Consider the following 19675-nt stretch of genomic DNA (forward strand, 5'->3'; position numbering starts at 1 on the left):
TTTTTAAAAGATATTGAGTGCCTACTTCTTATAAAGCCCTCTCTGTGCTTGGTGCTGAGGGCAAAACAAATACAATAAAGATTCAATCTGGCACTAACCCCAGTCATTAAAGAATTTGGAATTCAATAGACTTGATATCTGCTTATGGCTTTTGACATCTTTCCTTACCTCAAGTATGGTTGTGCTATCACAGATATTCTATAATAGAAAAATCACAAAGACCAAGGGTGTAGTCCAGTGCATATTCAGATATGGATAAGGAAAGACTATTACTCTTATAAACTCCATAACCTAGGCTTTGCCTCTAGCGTCTCTGGTTGACTATCCTAATACTCAAAAACCAGTTCAGAAAATGATGTTGAGGTCTTGTATGGTGGTGATAATAGAAAAAAAATAACATGTGTGTGTATTTTATATATATATATATATATATATATATATATATATATATACTTCAAAGTTAGCAAATCACTTTATATATAATATTTCATTTGAATCTTACAACTCCAATGCAAAGAAACTCCAGTTATTATTATGCCCATTTTACAAATGAGCAAAGAGGATCTCAGAGAATTAGTGACTTGTCTATGATTACATAGCAACTAGAGTAAAAGGATTCCTCCTGATTCCAGAGCCAGCGATCAACTCGTTATACCATTCTTTCTCTTTTTAAGATGAAACAACTGGAGTCTCTCCAGGGTTAATTAGTCAATTTAAAGGGATTGTTTCTGCACCTCCAGCAAATGTGTATTATTTGTATATGTTGTTGTTTGTTTGTGTCTGATTCTTCTTGACCTCCTTTAGGGTTTTCTTGGAACACAATATTCTATTTTTTTGGTTTATTTTTGCAAGGCAATGGGATTAAATGACTTGCCCAAGGTCACACAGCTAGGTAATTATTAAATGTCTGAGGCCATATTTGCACTCAGATGCTCTTGATTCCAAGGCCAGTGCTCTATCCACTGTGCTGCCTAGATGCCCCTGGGGTTTTCTTGCTAAAGACACTGAAATGTCTTCTCCAGCTCATTTTATAGATAAGGAAAATGAAACAAGTGATTTGTCCAGGGTCACACAACTAGTAAATATCTGAGACTGGATCTGAATTCAGCTCTTTCTGACTCCAGGCCAGAAGCTCCATCCACTGTGCCACCTAGCTGCCTCATTATTTCTATATACATGAAATTATTTATATTCCTATCCTCCAGTTTTAGTATTTGGTAGGGTTATTGTTTTCTTTTACTCTTTTCTTTCAAATTCAAAATCTGAAATAAAAAAATAAATTGAATAAAGACATCCCTGATCCTGTCTTCAAAGAAATTTCATGACTTGCAGAAAAATTTAAGACAAGAAAAAAAAAAGATATATTACAATGAAAAGGAACCTGAATTTAGAGTTAAAAAAACCTTCAAATTCATTACCCCAAATCTGGAGACAGTGAGATTTTTTTCTCTACCCTGATAGGTAATGTGACATAGGAGAAAGACTCCCGGATTTAATGGAAGAGGCCTTCAATATGGTTCCCAAATTTGCCACTGGCTAAACCTCAGTTTTGTCTACTAAAAAATGAAGGAGTTGTACTAGTAAATCTCTAAGTTGTATTACAATTGTAGATTTTATAATAAAAAAAATCTTTCCATATGTGGAAAGTTTTGTATCATTATAAAAATCCCAGCCACTCCCTAACTTCTTGCCTCATGGAATATAATATGAAAACTCTGAGGAAAAAGGTATCTCACATCAAGCGAAGGAACTCCCAGAGCAAACTGTTAATTTTCTTCAAAGAGGTAAGAAAGACTTATTCTTTCACCCTTCTTTGAAACAGTTGTCATGCCACAAACAAGGGAGGTTCACAGAAATTTAAGATGACAGGTTTCAGTATTGGCCCAGAAACTTAGAAAACAAAAGCAAAAAACAAAACCTCTATGACTCGGCCTCTCTCTTTTTGCTTCCCCTTAGTGAGTCAACATATGGATGTCTCAGATCCCCCAGAAGTAAAAGAAGGATAATAATACTTACCTACCTCACTGAGATCATGTGGGGATTAACTAATTAGAGAGCTTGTAGTACTATATAAGTGCTGAATACTATTACTCAGACAGGCCCATAACTTTTTTGTCTTGTTCTGGGAAGTCCCATCAAATCCCAGAAAGGATAATTATACTCATCCCACAACTTTCACACCACTTACCTCTCACATGAAAAATTGGTAGTGGGGTGGAGACCCTGCGGAGGAGACCTACAGGAAGAGATTGGTCACACTAGAATCTGGTTCTGGAATCAGTTTTTTTTTCTTTTATTCCAAAGGCTCATGTTAAGCATTATAGTAATATACATATTGTATATACACACACATACACACACGCTTACATGCAGATATATATTTTCTGTACATGCTTTGTGATTGAGTGAAGGTGGAAGAGGAAGAACTGGGAATTGCTCAGGAACTGAAGCTATTCATGACTCTCTCAAATGCTCATTTCCATAATACAAATTTCTTTTCAGTCATATCTTTGATTACTTCACTGTTCTATAAACTTCTCCAGGTTAGGAACTGCTTTGGATTCCTCCTTTGCCTGCATTTCACTCTCTACCTTCCTTATACTATGCATATCAGATCAGATTGTTTCTTTTTCTTTTTTTCCCTTGTGATCCCATGACCTAGTTGAGTATGTAGGTTTGTAATCTTGTTGAACTGAATGGAAATCTTTGAATTCTGCCACAGTATCTGTAATAGGATTAGGCATATTAGTTGGAGCTTAATAAATGCTTTCTGGAGAATCTATTAATGATTTAAGTTAATCAACTCAAAGTAAACTGAAAATCAAAATGATCAATTCAAAAAGCACCTATTATGTTTAAGGTACTGGATATATAGTGATGAAAATGACTCATTTCTTTTGTCAAGAAGTTTACATTCTAAGTAAGTAATTGATATATATATATATGTATGTATTTATGTATGTATAGTGTCTAAAATGAAATAGACTATGATAGGATCAAAGGAGAGATGCTGGTGAATTATTCCAGGAAAATTTGATTAGCAATAATACATTCTTTGTTTTTGTGGGAAGAGCAAAAGAGTTGAAAAATTGTTAAAAAAATCACTAGAGAAAAGAAATAAGAAAATCAAGAGAAATTATGAACAATATTTGTTATATCAGAGTATGGGGGAAAGAATGCTGGAGTTGGAATAAGGAAGACTTGAGTTTAAATCCCATAAAAAGTTATTATGTAATTCTGGGTAAATTATCTAGGTTTTTCCTGATCCTTAGGATCTTCATCTGTAAAATGAGGATAGTAATTGTTTTACTGATTAACTTATAGTTTGTAATAAGGAAAACATTTTATAAGGCTTAAAACAGAGTATAAATGTGAGCCATTTTTATTATTACTTTTGTTTCCTAGGTCCAGGTAGAATAGAAATTTTACATTAAAGTGGATAGTGGTTGTGAAATCAGGACAATCTGAATTTGATTCTTGCCTAAAACAGAATGTGTAACCCTGGGAAAGTAATTTGACTTCCTAGCCTCAGTCTCCTTATCTGTAAAATAGGGCTATTAATATTAATTGTATCAAAGGATTGTTGTGATGATCAAATGAAATAGTAAGTATGAAACAATTTTTGAACTTCAAAGTTCTATATGTATAAAATGATGTATTGAGAAAGATTTTGAAAATGATGAAATGAATCTGAGATGATGATGATGATGAGACCAGCATGTGTAGGATTTTTTTTATACTATACAGAAATAGAAAACTGTGTGTGTGTGTGTGTGTGTGTGTGTGTGTGTGTGTGTGTGTGTGCGTCTGTGTGTTTATATATTGTTCAGATGGAATCTATCTTTTCAGGAAATAATACAGAATCAAAATAGCCAAAGATAATCTCCAGGGCCAAGAGTTGGCCAGAATGGGAAGATTATCAATTACTGTCCCCCTGTCTGGATAATGGAACAGATCCCTCTAAGCAACTCATTTATTTGGTATTAGAGGTTACTAAGTATTTTTACATACATGATCTTATTTATTAAATAAAAATGCAGAAAATAGTTGGGGGAAATGTGCAATTATGAATCAGATATTTATTTGACATGCCAAATGGTCAATTAAATAGAAAATAATTCATTGTTGCAATAGTCATTTACTATGATGGAATGTGCAAGTTCTGAAGTTAGCAGACTTTCATTAAATCTCAGCTCTGTCACTTATTAACTGAGTACCAGCTCCACTTGCTCATTGTTTGGACCCTGACTGGCTCATAGTGAATATAAATAGCAATTGTTTCTATTTTGGTCAGAAGCTCTGAGGGTCTTCCTCTTCCAGATTGAATTTTTTTTTTTGATCAGGTGAAAGAGACGATTCATTGCTTCATTTTTTTCTTACTGTCTTAATCACTGAATGGGCGTTGCCTCTGTCAAACTGAGACCTGCTTTAAAAAACTCAAATCTTCCACTTCATCCAGGGCTATCTCCAGGTATATTGATCCACATCTGGCCACAGAATTAAAATGGTTCCAAAGGAAAAAGTGAGACTGTTGACTTTGCACAGCCTTCCCTCACTTAAATCCAATTCACTTGCATGCCATGCCATGACCTCATTATCCTTTTTGAGAACAAAGGACAGAGAATAACAGCAATGACCTTGAACAAGTAATTTCCATCTCTCTAAGTCACAATTTCTCCTCTCTCAAAAAAGGAAGGAACTGCATTAGATGGCTTTTAAGACTTCTTCCAGTTCTAAATCTGTGAATATCAAGAGGAAAATAAAAGATTAACTATTACAAAAATTGCTTTAAAAATTTTCATTTATTTTATTTTCTCCTAATTACAAATAAAAACATTTCCCAATTATACATAAAAATAATTTAAACATTTTTTTAAAAATTTCTAGTTTCAAATTCTCTTCCTTCCTCCCTTACCCTGAATTGAGAAAACAAGCAATCTGATATTGGTCATCCATATATAGTCATGAAAAACAATTTTCCATATAAACCATACTGTGAAAGAAAACAGACAAAAGTACCCAAGAAAAAATAATTAAAGAAAAGGTATCTTCTATCTGCATCCATTTCTTTAGAAAGGGACAGTTCCTTTCATCATAACTCCTTCAGAACCATCTTGGACCATTGTATTGCTGAGAATAGCTGTTATTCATGGTTGATCAACATACAATATAGCTATTACTGTGTATAATGTTCTGTTGGTCCTGCTCATTTCACTTTACATCAGTTCACATAAGTGTTTCCAGTTTTTTCTGAGAGCTTCCTGTTCATCATTTCTTTTTTTTGTTTTCAGGTTTTTGCAAGGCAAATGGGGTTAAGTGGCTTGCCCAAGGCCACACAGCTAGGTAATTATTAAGTGTTTGAGACTGGATTTGAACCCAGGTACTCCTGACTCCAGGGCCCATGCTTTATCCACTACACCACCTAGCCGCCCCCATCATTTCTTAAAGCACAACAATATTCCTTCCTTCACAATCATAAACAGCAACTTGTTCAATCATTCCCCTTCAATTTCTGATCCTTTATCACCCACTAAAATAATTGCTATAAATATTTTTGTTAAGAGAAATTTTTTCCCTTTTTGTTTTTTATACCTTTGGGATATTGTCTTAGGAGTGATATTACTTGGTCAAAGATTTTGTCAATCTTTGGGCACAATTTTAAGTTGCTCTTCAAAAAGATTGAATCAGTATACAACTTCACCAACAGTACATGTGTCTTAATTTTCCCCACATCTCCTCTAATATTTGTCATTTTCCCATTTTTTTTGTTCACATGAACCAATCTGATAGGTGTGTGGTAGTAGTTCAGAGATGTTTTAATTTGCATTTCCCTGATCAATAATGATTTAGATCACCTATAGAATTACTTTTTACAAATCTTTATCATTTTGTTCCAATTTGAGAACTTATATGCAAAAAAATCTCTGATTTTGTCACATACATCTTTGTCATAGAAATGAATCCTTGAGAGTTGTCTGAGAGAGATTATGTGAATTGCCTTGTCGTATAGTAGGTTATTGTTAGAGGATAAACCTACTTCATACTAATTTTAATTCCTATACTCTAGCCATTCTCAAGAGCTATAATATAGTTTGTTTTTTTAAAAGCATCTTATTTTTGTTGATAAATTTTATTTTTACATCACCTTCCTTTCAGAATATAATCTTTCCCCTTTCTGAGCAAAGTTTCAGAGAAAAAGCACAATTAAAAAAAGCCTAATCAATATGTTGACTGTCTGACAATATATGAAATATTCCATCCTTATAGTTTCTCTCCTCTACAAAGAATAGAGAGAGGTACCTTTTTTTCAACTTTTCTCCAGGGTCAATATTAGTATTATTTTTGTTGCTATTGTTCTTTCCATTTAGTAGCCATCATGTATATTATTGTCCTGGTTCTGTTTCCTTCCATCTTTGTCAGTTTAAATAGTTCTTTCCCTATTTCTTTGAATTTTTCACATTTGTCATTTCTTATAGCACAGCAATATTTCACAAGGGGCAGCTAAGTGACAAAATGGATAGAGTGCTCCATGTGAAGTCAGGAAGACTCACCTTCCTGATTTCAAATCTGACCTCTGACAATTATTAGATTTGTAATCCTGTATAAGTCACTGAATACTTTACCTTAGTTTCCTCATGTATGAAACAAACTTTTGAAGGACAAACCACTCTAGTATTTTTGCAAGAAAACTCCAAAAAGGGCTCATGAAGAGTTGAATATTATTGAAAATTGAATAACAGCAATTGTCTATAATGTGCTTGTACCACAATTTATTTATTCATTATCCAATTGATGAATAGTATCTATATCTTTATTTAGTGTACATATATATATGTATATACATACTTTTTTAGCTGTTCTTTACTACAACATATCTGATGCTAAAAACATTTTGGTATATGTGAGACCTTTCTGTCTTTGACATTCTTGGAGTATACTCTTAAGAGTAACATTTCTGGATCAAAGAGTAGAAACATTTTAGTCACTAAGATTAATTACAAATTGCTTTCCAGAATGCTTGGACCAAATCACAGTTATACCAATGTGCTGTTTCTAATTTCAAAATTGCATTTTTTTCTCTACTGAAGATCTAATTCTATTTAGTTGCCAGAGAGTCTACTTGAAAGAAAAAGGTCAGGCTGATTCAAATGTTTGGGGTAAAGATGATCTTACAATCCAAATATCTCCTGCTATGCCTTGTTCTGCTTTTCCTACAGTGTAAAACTCTGGGAAATTCCACTTTAGAATGATCCCAACAATCTTGGGCTCAAAGAACATTCTGTTTCCTACTGTACATAAACAATCTGTTCTGTCTTTTCATATTATGGCTGATGACTATTTATTAAGTTTTATTGGGCTTTGATAGTATTTTGCCAGAGCTGTTCTATGAATCAACAAGAACACATCTTGATATGATATTGGCAACTGAAGACTACCTAGTGGAAAGCACCTGGCTGCTTTCAGGGTGTAATTGAATGGAATGAGAATACATACATTAAAATATGAAATAGGTAGGTAGTAGACTAAGTTTTAATAATCAATACCAAAGTAATGAGCTTTACCCGACAACCCTTTTACCCTGCAAGAAAATAGATCTGAATCACAGAATATTTTAAATTGTCTTTTAGTAGTTGTGCATTCCAGATAGCAGGCATTATCTACATTTTATTACCTGATTTTTCCACTGACTGAGTCAAGCTATGCAACCCACTAGACTCTGGTTCTTGTGCAACATTAAATAATGTTTTATAGCAACCAGGAGATAATTAGCCAGAATCCAATCAGCATAGATTGGTAGGACATGTAATTTGGGATCTTGCATGCTTTGGATGAATATATATTGCTTCCTCAGATATCAAGAGTTGAAGATTATTGAAAAAGTGATTTTTCTCTAACTTTCCAGTTATTTCTCTAATTTAATCTTTGTGTCTCAAACAAAGTTGTTTTTTATTTTTTGTTTTTTGTTGGGAAAGTTCTTAAGTTTTCAATATCTCTGATCTTAAAGCAACTCAAATTTGGAATAAACAATAGGAATATACAATTATTTAAAATTTAATACTATTCAACAACATATCAAGTAGCATGTAAAAACAAAAAAAAAGTTCTAGTGCAAGAGGCAAACATGTACATGAGCAAGCAAATACCTTATATATGAAGTGGTATAAAGTTATTGTAAGAAGGAGCGAATGCTAATAACTGGAGGAAGGTAAACACTTGGAAAGACTTTAAATAGGAGGTGGTAACAATCTCATTTCTGCAGCTTTATGTTTTACAAAACAAAGCATAGGATCATAAATTTAGAGCTGGAAGGGATATCAGAGATCTTCTATGCCAAACCCTCATTTTACAAATGAAGAAATTATGTGTCAGAGTGATTATTTACAACAGGGAGTAATGGGCAGAATTTAAACCCAACTCCATTGAATTCAGTCAGTGATCTGCCCTGACTTTCCTTTCAACAACCTTGTGAAGTGGGTAGTTTATTATCTTTATTTGACTGATTAGGAAACTGAGACTCAGAGGGGTCATATTACTATAATTCAAACACAAGCTACTTGCCTCTACCATGGATTTTTTTGGTGGACAGAAATGAAAATTGATTTTTAATGATAAATTACAACTCAGACATGGACAAATAATGGGATAAGAGTTGGTTTGTCTGTGGGCCTGCATTGTGCTGATAGTCTGGCCAGGAATTATTTTTTTCTACTCAGATATTTAATTTCTTCAGTATATGAAGCTCCCTTAAACATGGTGACTTGTTTTACCAAATGCAGATTGGAACCTGTTATAAAATTTATACTTTTGAGTTGCTTGGTATTGAGCAGCTAGGGTGACTTGATGAGGACCATATGGAAGCCAGCTATCTATTCACTGCCTCTTTCCTCTCTATCATGTTAAAGACTTAAGGGGGAAAGGTTCATGAACTATTCTATAATTATTTATAAAATGTCAAATGTCTACCATGTGTTGAGATCAAATTTCACTTATCTTCTCAAAATAGCAAAGGTAGGAAAGTATTGTATTTGCTATGACACAGTGGATAGAGCACTTGTGTCTAGAATCAGGAAGATGATTTCAAATATGGTCTCAGACACTTACTATTTAGGTGACCTTGGGCAAGTCACTTCAACCTTTTTGCCTCAGTTTTCTCATCTATAAAATGAGCCAGAGAAGGCCATGGCAAAATTCTCCAATGTCTTTGCCAAGAAAACCTGAAATGGGATCATGAAGAGTCAGACACAACTAAAGTGATTGAATAACAGGTAATCATTACAGGAGTCCCTAATATTACTAGTCTAAATGTGAACTGTCTTTCAGATTTGTTTGCAAAGCAATGTCACACTTTGACTTTTGTTGTTTTTTTGAAGAATTTACATATGTGAGATACCTTTTAGATGCTTAATCAGTCAATGCATATTTATCGAGGTCCTACTATCATTGGTCCCAAACATTGTAGTTTTTCCCTATGTTCAAACAGCGCAAAATTACTTTTTACAAGAAAGCAAAATAGTATCAGTCATTCTATGCATCATATTTCTTTTTTCCATTTTATTTCATGTTTTCTCTGTAGGTTCCTACTTTTGCTTCTAAAATTAAGAAAATTCCTGAGAGGAAGATTGACAAATTATGACCCACAAATAATTTAATATAACATCTCATTTATTAGAGACCCTCAAGGTGAAAATCTTAAATTAGGTTTGATTTGTTGCTGTGTTTGATTTCATTAGCTTCTATCTGCTTTTTTTTTTTAGGTTTTTGGCAAGGCAAATGGGGTTAAGTGGCTTGCCCAAGGCCGCACAGCTAGGTAATTATTAAGTGTCTGAGATTGGATTTGAACCCAGGTACTCCTGACTCCAAGGCCGATGCTTTATCCACTACACCACCTAGCTGCCCCTCTATCTGCTTTTAATGAGTAGGAAATCTAACTTTAGTATTCAGTTAGTTCTTTGTAGGTGAATGGAGAGGCAAGCAAGAACACTTTATTAAGAATCTAAAAAATCAAGTTCTAATTCAGGAAAAAATCAAGCAAAAAACCCTGGATTTTTTCCCTGGCAGCTAAATGGTAGGATGGATACAATGCTGGGTTTAGAGTCAGGAAGATCTTAATTCAAATCTGGTCTCAGTTCCTTACTAACAGTATGATCCCAGGTGAGCTACTTAACCCCTGTTTGCTTCAATTTCCTCACCTTTGAAAGGGGAGTAATATTTGCCCCTTCCTTACTGGATTGAAATATTTGTAAAAGTCCTTGACATATCAGTGAGTGCCATATAAATGTTTATTATTTTTAATTCTGTTTAACTTTGTCACTACTTTTCTTAACTGCCTTGTTAAGATGATTCCTTTGATGTCGAATTCAGTGTGGTGTGGTGATTGTAGACTGCTGAACTCTAAATCAGAAAGATCTGGATTCAAATTTAGCCTCTTTTGTGTTTATTAATTGTGTGATCATGACTAAAAGTCACTTTACCTCTCTAAACTTCACTTTTCTCTTCTGCAAAATGGGAATAATAATATCTGTAATGACCACTGTACAGAGTTGTTGTGAGTTTCAAATGAAATAATAATTATAAAGTATTTTGCCAACTTTAGAGGACTATATAAATGCTAGTTAATTTTATGTTCATCTAGGGAAAGGTCCCATTTGTCTTTCTCTAAAAAAAGAGGCCCACCTGAGACAAGGGCTGTGATTGTGTGACTAGAAGGGAGGTAGAATGGTTTCTTCCTCATCCCCATCCCTTTTCCAAGAGAGACTTTAATGGCTACCAGGAGGGGGAGTAGGAGATGGGGCCAGAGACTGCTCTGCTCTCCTCAGACAAAGAGCATATCAGGCTAGAATTATATCACTTCCTTAAATATTGTTTAGGAGACATGACCAGGTTCAAGTTAACTTCTGATCACTTTGATATTTTTTTTAGAGGAAGAAAAACTTTAAGCTTTTATCCAAGACTTCTTTCCCACTAATACCAATTCCATAATGAATAATTATAGCAATAACAAAGAAGTCCATTTAACCAAATCATAGCAAAACAGAAATCAGAGAAGATACACTAAGAGAATATATACCAGATGTTATTATTCTTTGTACTTGAAGATGACCAAAATAACATCACAGTGTTGCGTTTAGTGTATAGTGAGTTCAACTGTGGCTAATCAGACCACTATGAATTTGGAAGACTCTACCACAAGTTGGGTACAATAGTCAACATGAATATTTGGAGTGGAGATATCTCTAAATTTGCTCATATCACATTTCTTTTGAGCTACTGAAATTCTGCTTTGCTCATAAACCACAGTGCCTTCTTTGATGTGGGCATACCATGCTAAATAGTCCTGTGTCTCACAATTGATACTAAGTTCTTCAGAGAGATCTTAAGAATGTCTTTGTATCACTTCTTCTTAACTCATGTGAGCACTTGACTTATATGAGTTCTTTGTAAAATGATCCTTTGAGCAAATGTATGTTTGACATTTGGGCTCTAAGGCTGACCCATCTGAGTTATCCTCTTTGTAACAGTTTGAATATTTGGCAGTTTAGCTATAGAGAGACCCTTAGTGTCTGCAGCCATATCTCTTCAGTGGAGCTTCAGAATTTTCCCAAGTTTCCTGGTTCAATTTTCTATCATGTCATTGGTAGACTGACCAGGTTTCCCTGACAATATAGAGAAAAGGAGCTCTCCCTCTGGGAGTGAAAGAGCTCAGCTAAGAAAGATTGTCCTTTATCTCATGCAAGGAGAATAGGTAAAATAGGTATCATGCAAAAATAACTTAATAGTGGATGTTTTAGAGAAGTAACAGAGCAAAGCAATCTATTGTCAAGGTCTCATAATGACTTTGGGCAAGGTGCTTAATGTTTCTCAAGTTCAGTTTCCTTATCCATAAGGTAGAGAGAATAATATTACTTATTTGCAGAGTCACAGTATGAAAAAATAACTTGTAATTCTTAAAATATGAATCAGCATCTAACTTGGAAATCTACATCCAGAACGTACAGTTCTTTTGTTATAGTGATTCACATTTCCTCTTAGCAAATACTGTTCTTTCTTTACTTTCATTACTTCCTGGATACTTTGCATCTCTGAGAGACATATTTATTTGCAGGGAAATATATTGTTTCTGTTTATCACATTTCTGGATGTTATTACATTCAGACCATTCTGAACCCAATGCCCCCTACCTGTTATTTTAATCTAGGAATTGTCAGTCTTTGGGCATTCTGTCAGTTTGTCCTGTCATTATTTTATGAATTTCATCCCTTTTTCTTAAGTCTAATATGCTGATTATTTTTATTCTTTAAACAATTAAGTGAATGAAAATTAATTTTATTTTGAGAATATCTTGAACTTAAATCATTTATATCTCTATACTATATTATTAGAGTTGGAAGAAAACCTAGAAGTCTTCTAGTCCAAAAGGATGTCCAGTAGACATCCTGAGCTCAACATACCCAAATGAACTCATCTTTCCTAAATTCTCTCCCCACTCTAAACTTCATTATTATTTTTGAGAGCACCACTATTCTCCCAGTCTACCAGGCACACATCTGGAGGTTATCTTGGACTCCACACTGTCTTCACTTTCTTCTACCCAATTTGTTGTCAAGGTCTTTCAATTTCACTTCTACCCCCTATTATCTTCTTATTAAATATTCTTATTAAATAAGGCCCTTATCTTCTGATATAGCTACTAGCTTGAGACAAGTTCTCTTACTTCATGCTTGGATTATCCCAATAACCTCCTAATGAGTCTATCTGCTTCAAGACTCTCAAGACTCTTTCCAATCCATCATCCATTCAGCCACCAAAATGATTTTCTGAAAGCACAGGTCATTAAAATTATTTTTCTACTCTATATATTCCAGTGGCTCCCTATCATCTCCAGGATCAAATTCAAATCCTTTATTTGTCATTCAAAGCCCTTTATAACCTACCCCTATTCCAACCTTTCCAGTTGTATTATACATTATTCCCTACAGCATATTCTTCAATCCAGTGACATTGGCCTTGTAGCCGATCCAGAAATGAGACAGTCCATCTCTTGGCTCTGGACAGTCTCTCTAACTGTCCTCCATACCTAGAAAATTCTCCCTCTTTTACTTCAACTACTGATCCTTTACAAGATGTTGGGGTCATAACAAGGAGCTTAGTTTCAGCCCTCAAATTCTAATGTCTTTCCTCTATTAATTATTTCTTGTTTATCTTGTTTATCGCATGTTTATACATATTTCTTTGCTTATTGTCTCCTCTATAAGATTGTGAGCTCCTGGAGTGATTGTCTTTTGTGTCTTTGTGTCCCCAGAATTTAGCATATCTTAGGTGTTTCATAAATATTTATTGATTATCAATTTATAGATGAAGAAACTAAGTCTAAGAGAGAAGAGCCTCCCCCAAAGTCACATAAATTAATCGTAAAGACCCCCTCAAAGCAACCAGAAAACCAAAATCCTTGAGAAAAGGAGTTATGTTGTTTTATGTCAATGTATTATTCCCAGTGCCTTAACCATTGCTTGATAAATGGAGAATCGAATGCAATGGAAGTAATTTGAATAAAGCTAAGTTTTATCCTACTTTTCTCTCCTTTTTTACTTTCCTCATATTTTCTTTCATTCCCTCCTTCCCTCCCTCCTCTCCCCCTGCCTCTGTCCTCCCTCTCCTTTTCCCCCACTTTTTCCCTTTCCCTTTTTTTCGCTCCCTATTTTCCTCCCTTCCTCACTATCTTCCTTTCCTCCTTAACCTCCTCTTCTCCCTCCCTCAGGGAGGGAGGCATTGTACATAGAGCACCAGACCTGAAATTAGGAAGACATGAGTTCCAATTCCAGCTCAGCTATGTACTAGCTAAGTGACCTTGGACAAGTCACTTAACTCGGCCTGTTTCCTCATCTGTAAAATGAATTGGAGAAGGAATGGCAACCCGTTTCTATATCTTTGCCAAGAAAACTTCAAATAGGGTCACTCCAGGCTGAACACAATTAAACAAGTTCTTTCTCTCTTTTCTTCTTTCTCTTCTCTCTTCTTTCCTCTATAATTTTATAGACATAGTTTTGGAATGACTGTGTGTCAATCCCTATTACTATTAATTTTGTTATCTCTAAAATCTAAGGCTAAAGCAAGATTCATCTTCAGAAAGAGCACTATGGCCCACGACATTGTGACTCTGACAGGAACAGAAATGAAATAACAACAAAAAATAATAAGTATAACACACATTAATAAGGAATTCATAAATTTTTTACATATAATATCTTGTTGGAATGGCATAAAAATCCCTTGCATTTTTCTATGCCATTTCCATTTTTAGAGATGGGAAAATAAAGGTTCCAATAGGTGAGATACTTACTCAAGGACAAAGAGCTAATAAATGACAAAGTCATCTGATGATGTTTGCAGAGAGCAGCGGTCCAGCATAGGGGATCATGGTCTTTGCCAAATACTGTCTAGCAGATTTGCTGAGGAAAAAAAATGTTAAAACTGGTGGGGGGGATGCTTCCCTCCCCAACCCCTGCCCCCATTAATGTAACTAAAATATGGTATAAGACCTGATAGCTTTATCTGGTGAGAATGCCTCTTTGATTAAGTTACAGAATTAATCAATCAAAAGTGTAAAATGGGTGCAAGCAAATCTACTAATCAAGTTGGGAAGGAGTGAAGAGATTTGAATCACTGAATGCAGTCAGATGATGGAATTCATTGACATTGATCAAAAGAATTAATCATACCTCTCTGTGGATACACTGACACATTTTCATATATACACATACACACTTATAATTTGCATATAATATATACAACACACATATAGATAACTATAATTGTACTATATATACATACATTTATGTATATGTACAAAACATGTCTTTATTTGCACATAATACCCTTTTAGTGTATTTATATATAGATATAGAAATATAACTATATATATTCTCTCTCATATATCTTTCTCATCTATCTGTCTTATTCACCTATCTCTTTATCTATATCAGGGAAAATCTTTTTAACAGTGCTCTTCAGGATTGCTTCGAGGAGTCAGACCTCTTTTACACATACCCAGAGGGCAAGGAAATAGGAAGGGAAAAGAGAATGTGTATGTTATATATATATACACACACACCTCACTGATCATGGTATCAGAGAGAATGGCGAAGGAACAAGCATCTAATAATTTTATAGTGCTTCAAGATTTAAAATAGCTTTTCCTCACCACAATCCTATGAGGCATGTAGAACAGCAGTATTGCCCCAGTTTTACTGATGGGGAAACTAAGGCTTAGAGAATAACTTACCTAAGATTATATGATAACAGATTTCAAAATGAAATCTTCTTACTTCAAATTCAAAGTTCTTTCCACATGATACAACCTAACTATTTAACATGTTTTTAAAACCAAAACTAACTCCGCTTCTCCCTTTCTGACTAGTTAGCTAGGGTTTCCATTGCCTTGATGAGTCATGATTTGTGGAAAATACTTGGAGCTAATGAACTCTTTGGTTCCTTTTAAAGTTAATATTAAATATGGGAAAAATATCACCCTCAGGTAATGAAAAGTAAAATAAAAGAGAATAGTTTATTAATAGAGCAATATTTTTAATCAATCTTGAGTTACTTCATCTATTAATATATTAGCAATTCTTCAATATAGTGTCTTGTAAGTAGTGCTTAATAAATGTTTGTAGAATTAAGTTGAATTATATAGAACTGATTTTTACTTTCCCTCTTTGTTTTGAGACAGAGTGGGTTTGGAGATTGTGAAATTTGCAGGATTCCAAGACTAGCATTTCTGTTTTGTTGTTGTTGTTGTTGTTGTTGCTGTTTTGGTTTTGTAAGGCAGTGGGGTTAAGTGACTTGCCCAAGGTCACACAGGTAGGTAATTATTAAGTGTCTGAAGTCACATTTGAATTCAGGTACTTCTGACTCCAGAACTGGTGCTCTATCCACTGTGCCACCTAGCTGCCTCTAATCAGAACTTAAGTCCATGATAAGGACTTAAGAATTCAGAAGTGTTCTTGGTGACCTTAGATCTAAGGTCACTAACCTAGTCCTCACAGTATATTCTAGTTCACTTACTCACAGAAGTTTGAGACCTCACTGACCTGTTGGTCTCACTGACCTAGAAATGATTAATAAACAGGAAGGCCTACTCCTGAGTACACCACTGATAAGATAAATCTTGCAATATTATAGAAAGGAAATCAAGCATACTCAGAAGATTATTATAATAAAAATATAGAAGTTCTATCAAATTTAAAGTACTTTAGAGTTCTGTTATACAAAAAACTCATATTTCTATCTAATTACCAGATCCATAGATTTAAATCCAAGGGGGTATCTTAGAGAAATTTCAGTCCAATATCCTCTTTTTGCCAAGCACTGATGCTCCGAATTCAAATCTAGTGTTCTTTTTACTGTCTTAATCTACCTTACTATTGATGCACATATTCATTCAACTAACATCTGTTAAGCATCTGCTATGTATAAACCATTGTTCTAGCGCCCATGGTATAGTGATATGTGAGTAAGATGAAACATGGTTTCTGCCCTTTAGAAGCTAGCATTTTTATAGAGGAGATAAACCAATGAAGTCAGACTTTGATAATACCATGAGACACATACAAAATATCATAAGAGAAGGGGAGAGGCCCTTTTTGGTCAGAGGAATCAGAGAAAGTCTCATGAAAGAGGTTGCCTTAAAAATGGATCTTAAGGATGGATAGGATTTCAACAGTGAAAGATGGTGAAAAGAATGTCTCAAACAGAAGAAAGGCAAAAAAGCATATAATATAGACATTTTGCATCTCTCCTGACTCACCTGATCCACAATCCTCCAACTCTGTTTGAAGGATATTATCAATGTAAGAATTCTTTCCATGGACTAGCTTGAAACTTCTGAAATGATTCTCAAGACTTTGCCTAATTCCTGATTACTGGAGGGGTTCTAAGGATGAAAATCAACACCACAACTGACAGGATTAGATTTTATTTAGAGGAAGAAATTAGAAAGTTTCTAACCTATTTTTTCTTATTTTTTCCCTATTTCTCTCATTTATGAGGAAACAGTCATAGAGGTCAAGTGACTTGTCTGAAGTCCCATGGGTAACAGAATCAGCTTCCTATATGTCATGAAACTGTGAACTCCTTGAGGGTAGACACTATTTTTGCCCTTCTTTGGATCCTTGGGGCTTGATGGTATTCTTAACCTCTTTTTGTATCATAAACCCTTTGGGCAGCCTAATGATATTTATGGTCTCAGAATAATGCTTTTCAAATGCAAAAATAACATATATGGTATTACAAAGAAAGCAATTATATTGAAATAGTTATCTACTAATCTGCCTATTTATCTATCCATTTATCATGTGTTCTTCCATCATTTATCCATCCATCCATCCATCCATCCATCCATCCATCCATCCATCCATCCATCCACTTATCCATATATCTATTTTTAAAAACAATTTCATGACTGATACAGTCATTGTAGAGAACAATCTGGAACTATGCTCAAAGAGCAATAAAACTGATCATACCTTTTAATCCTGTAACGCCAATACTAACCAGGAGGTGGCCCTCAATAAACTAAGAACAAAGAAATCATAAAAAAATGGGAAAAGTCTCACATGTTCAAAAATATTTTTGTAGTGTCAAAAAATTGGAAATTAAGATGAAGTCTATCAACATCTCCTTAATTTCCAGTCTTATGTTATGAAGTGCTATTTTTCTGGACTGTACTAGACTGTACTAATTTCTATTCTGTTCTATTCTAATTTTTTTTAGGTTTTTGCAAGGCAAACTGATTTAAGTGGCTTGCCCAAGGCCACACAGCTAGGTAATTATTAAGTGTCTGAGACTGGATTTGAACCCAGGTACTCCTGACTCCAGGGCCGGTGCTCTATCCACTGCGCCACCTAGCCGCCCCTTCTATTCTAATTTTCAACGAATGTTATGGAGTACTATTTTTCTGAGTGGTATGATTTAAGAGAAGCCTGGATAGACTTACATGAATTGATGCTGAATGAAGTTAGCAGAACCAAGAAAATATTTTCTACATTAACAATGTGATATGATCAACTATGATGGATAAAACTTTTCTCAAGGATAATCGTAAGAGACCTTTTTTGGACAATGCCAACCACAGTTGGAGAAAAAAAAAACATGGAGTATGAATACAGAGTAAAGCATTATTATGTTTACTTTTAAAAAATTTCTTTTATGTTTTTCCTTTTTCATTTTCCCCTTTTCCCTTAGTTCTAATTCCTCTTTCATGACACGACTAATATATAAATATGTTAAACATGAATGAGGGGGGACAGCTAGGTGGCGCAGTGGATAGAGCACCGGCCCTGGAGTCAGGAGTACCTGAGTTCAAATATGACCTCGGACACTTAATAATTACCTAGCTGTGTGGCCTTGGGCAAGCCACTTAACCCCATTGCCTTGCAAAAAAAAAAAAAAAAACAAAACTTGAATGAGGGGCATTAACTTGTGCTACCTTGCCCTTTATTACACAGAATTTGGGTATCTTCTGATCAGGAGAAGGTGGACCTTAGAGCCAGAGTCCAAGGAAGCAGAACTAAGGAGGCTCCTGTCATTCTTAGGGTAAGGATGTCCTCTCTTTCTCAAGGAACTGGCTAAAAGAAAACATAACAAAAATATAAAAAGTCAAATCAATACTCTTGTAGAAGATTTCAGCTGAGCTAGAAATTAGAGTAGAGGCTACTTCAAAGAATCTAGCAACAATCAATGGGCATACAAATCCAATGGAATAGTTTTTAGCAGTGAGTAGTGGAAGAGGGTCCAGCAGAAATGACAAGACTGAGGTCACTAGGGACAATGCAGAAACATCTGAATTTCTGCATCACAGGAGGGGTGTTAGTGATTCTCTTGGCATGGTCCTTGTATACACTCGCCTGTTCCTACTTATGACCTCTGTGTGTGTGTGTGTTCACTTTTTCCACTTATATAGCATATACTTATAGGTGAATGTGACCCAGGTTTTTTAGAAAAATAACTTACTATGACTCTTCTTATTATGCCATTTCAGTAAATGCTTTGGTATTTAGTGAAAAGCATCCACAAATTGTCAATTGAAAGGTAAAGACATGAAAGTTTGTGAAGCATAGTTTTGGGGAGTACAGATCCCTGGAGTACCTCTAACCTTGTATACTCATTCCTCAGATCCATGAAGGACCTTGTGTAAACTGTATGGTTGTAAGGGGAGGGGGAGAAGAGAAGAGCTTTACATATAAATATGAGAGCTGAATCAACCCTAAATACTTTATAATTCTTACATTCAGTTTACTGTCATTTCTGGTTTGGCCAATTTGAAAGTAAAGAAATAAGCATTTTTTAAACATCTTTTATGGGCCATTGAATTCGTTCAACCTTGTGTGGTAGGAGCTAATATTTTCTCCATTTTACAGCTGAGGAAACTGTAAGATTTAGATTAAAGACTTGCCCAGGGTTACAGCACTATGTCTGAATCGAATCTGAACTTAGGTCCTCCTGACTCTAGGCCATTGCCTAATCCACTTAACTACTTCTGCTAGATTAGTTGGCCAAGGATAACCTGGGTAAGGAATTATATTTTTATTATGTCACAAAGGATTGTTTGATTTAATAGTAGTGTATCTTTATATACTTCAAATGTCTCACTCACTCCCCCCACCCCCAAAAGAGTCCT

The sequence above is a fragment of the Macrotis lagotis genome, chromosome 1 (assembly GCF_037893015.1).
Source record: "Macrotis lagotis isolate mMagLag1 chromosome 1, bilby.v1.9.chrom.fasta, whole genome shotgun sequence".
NCBI lineage: Eukaryota > Metazoa > Chordata > Mammalia > Peramelemorphia > Peramelidae > Macrotis > Macrotis lagotis.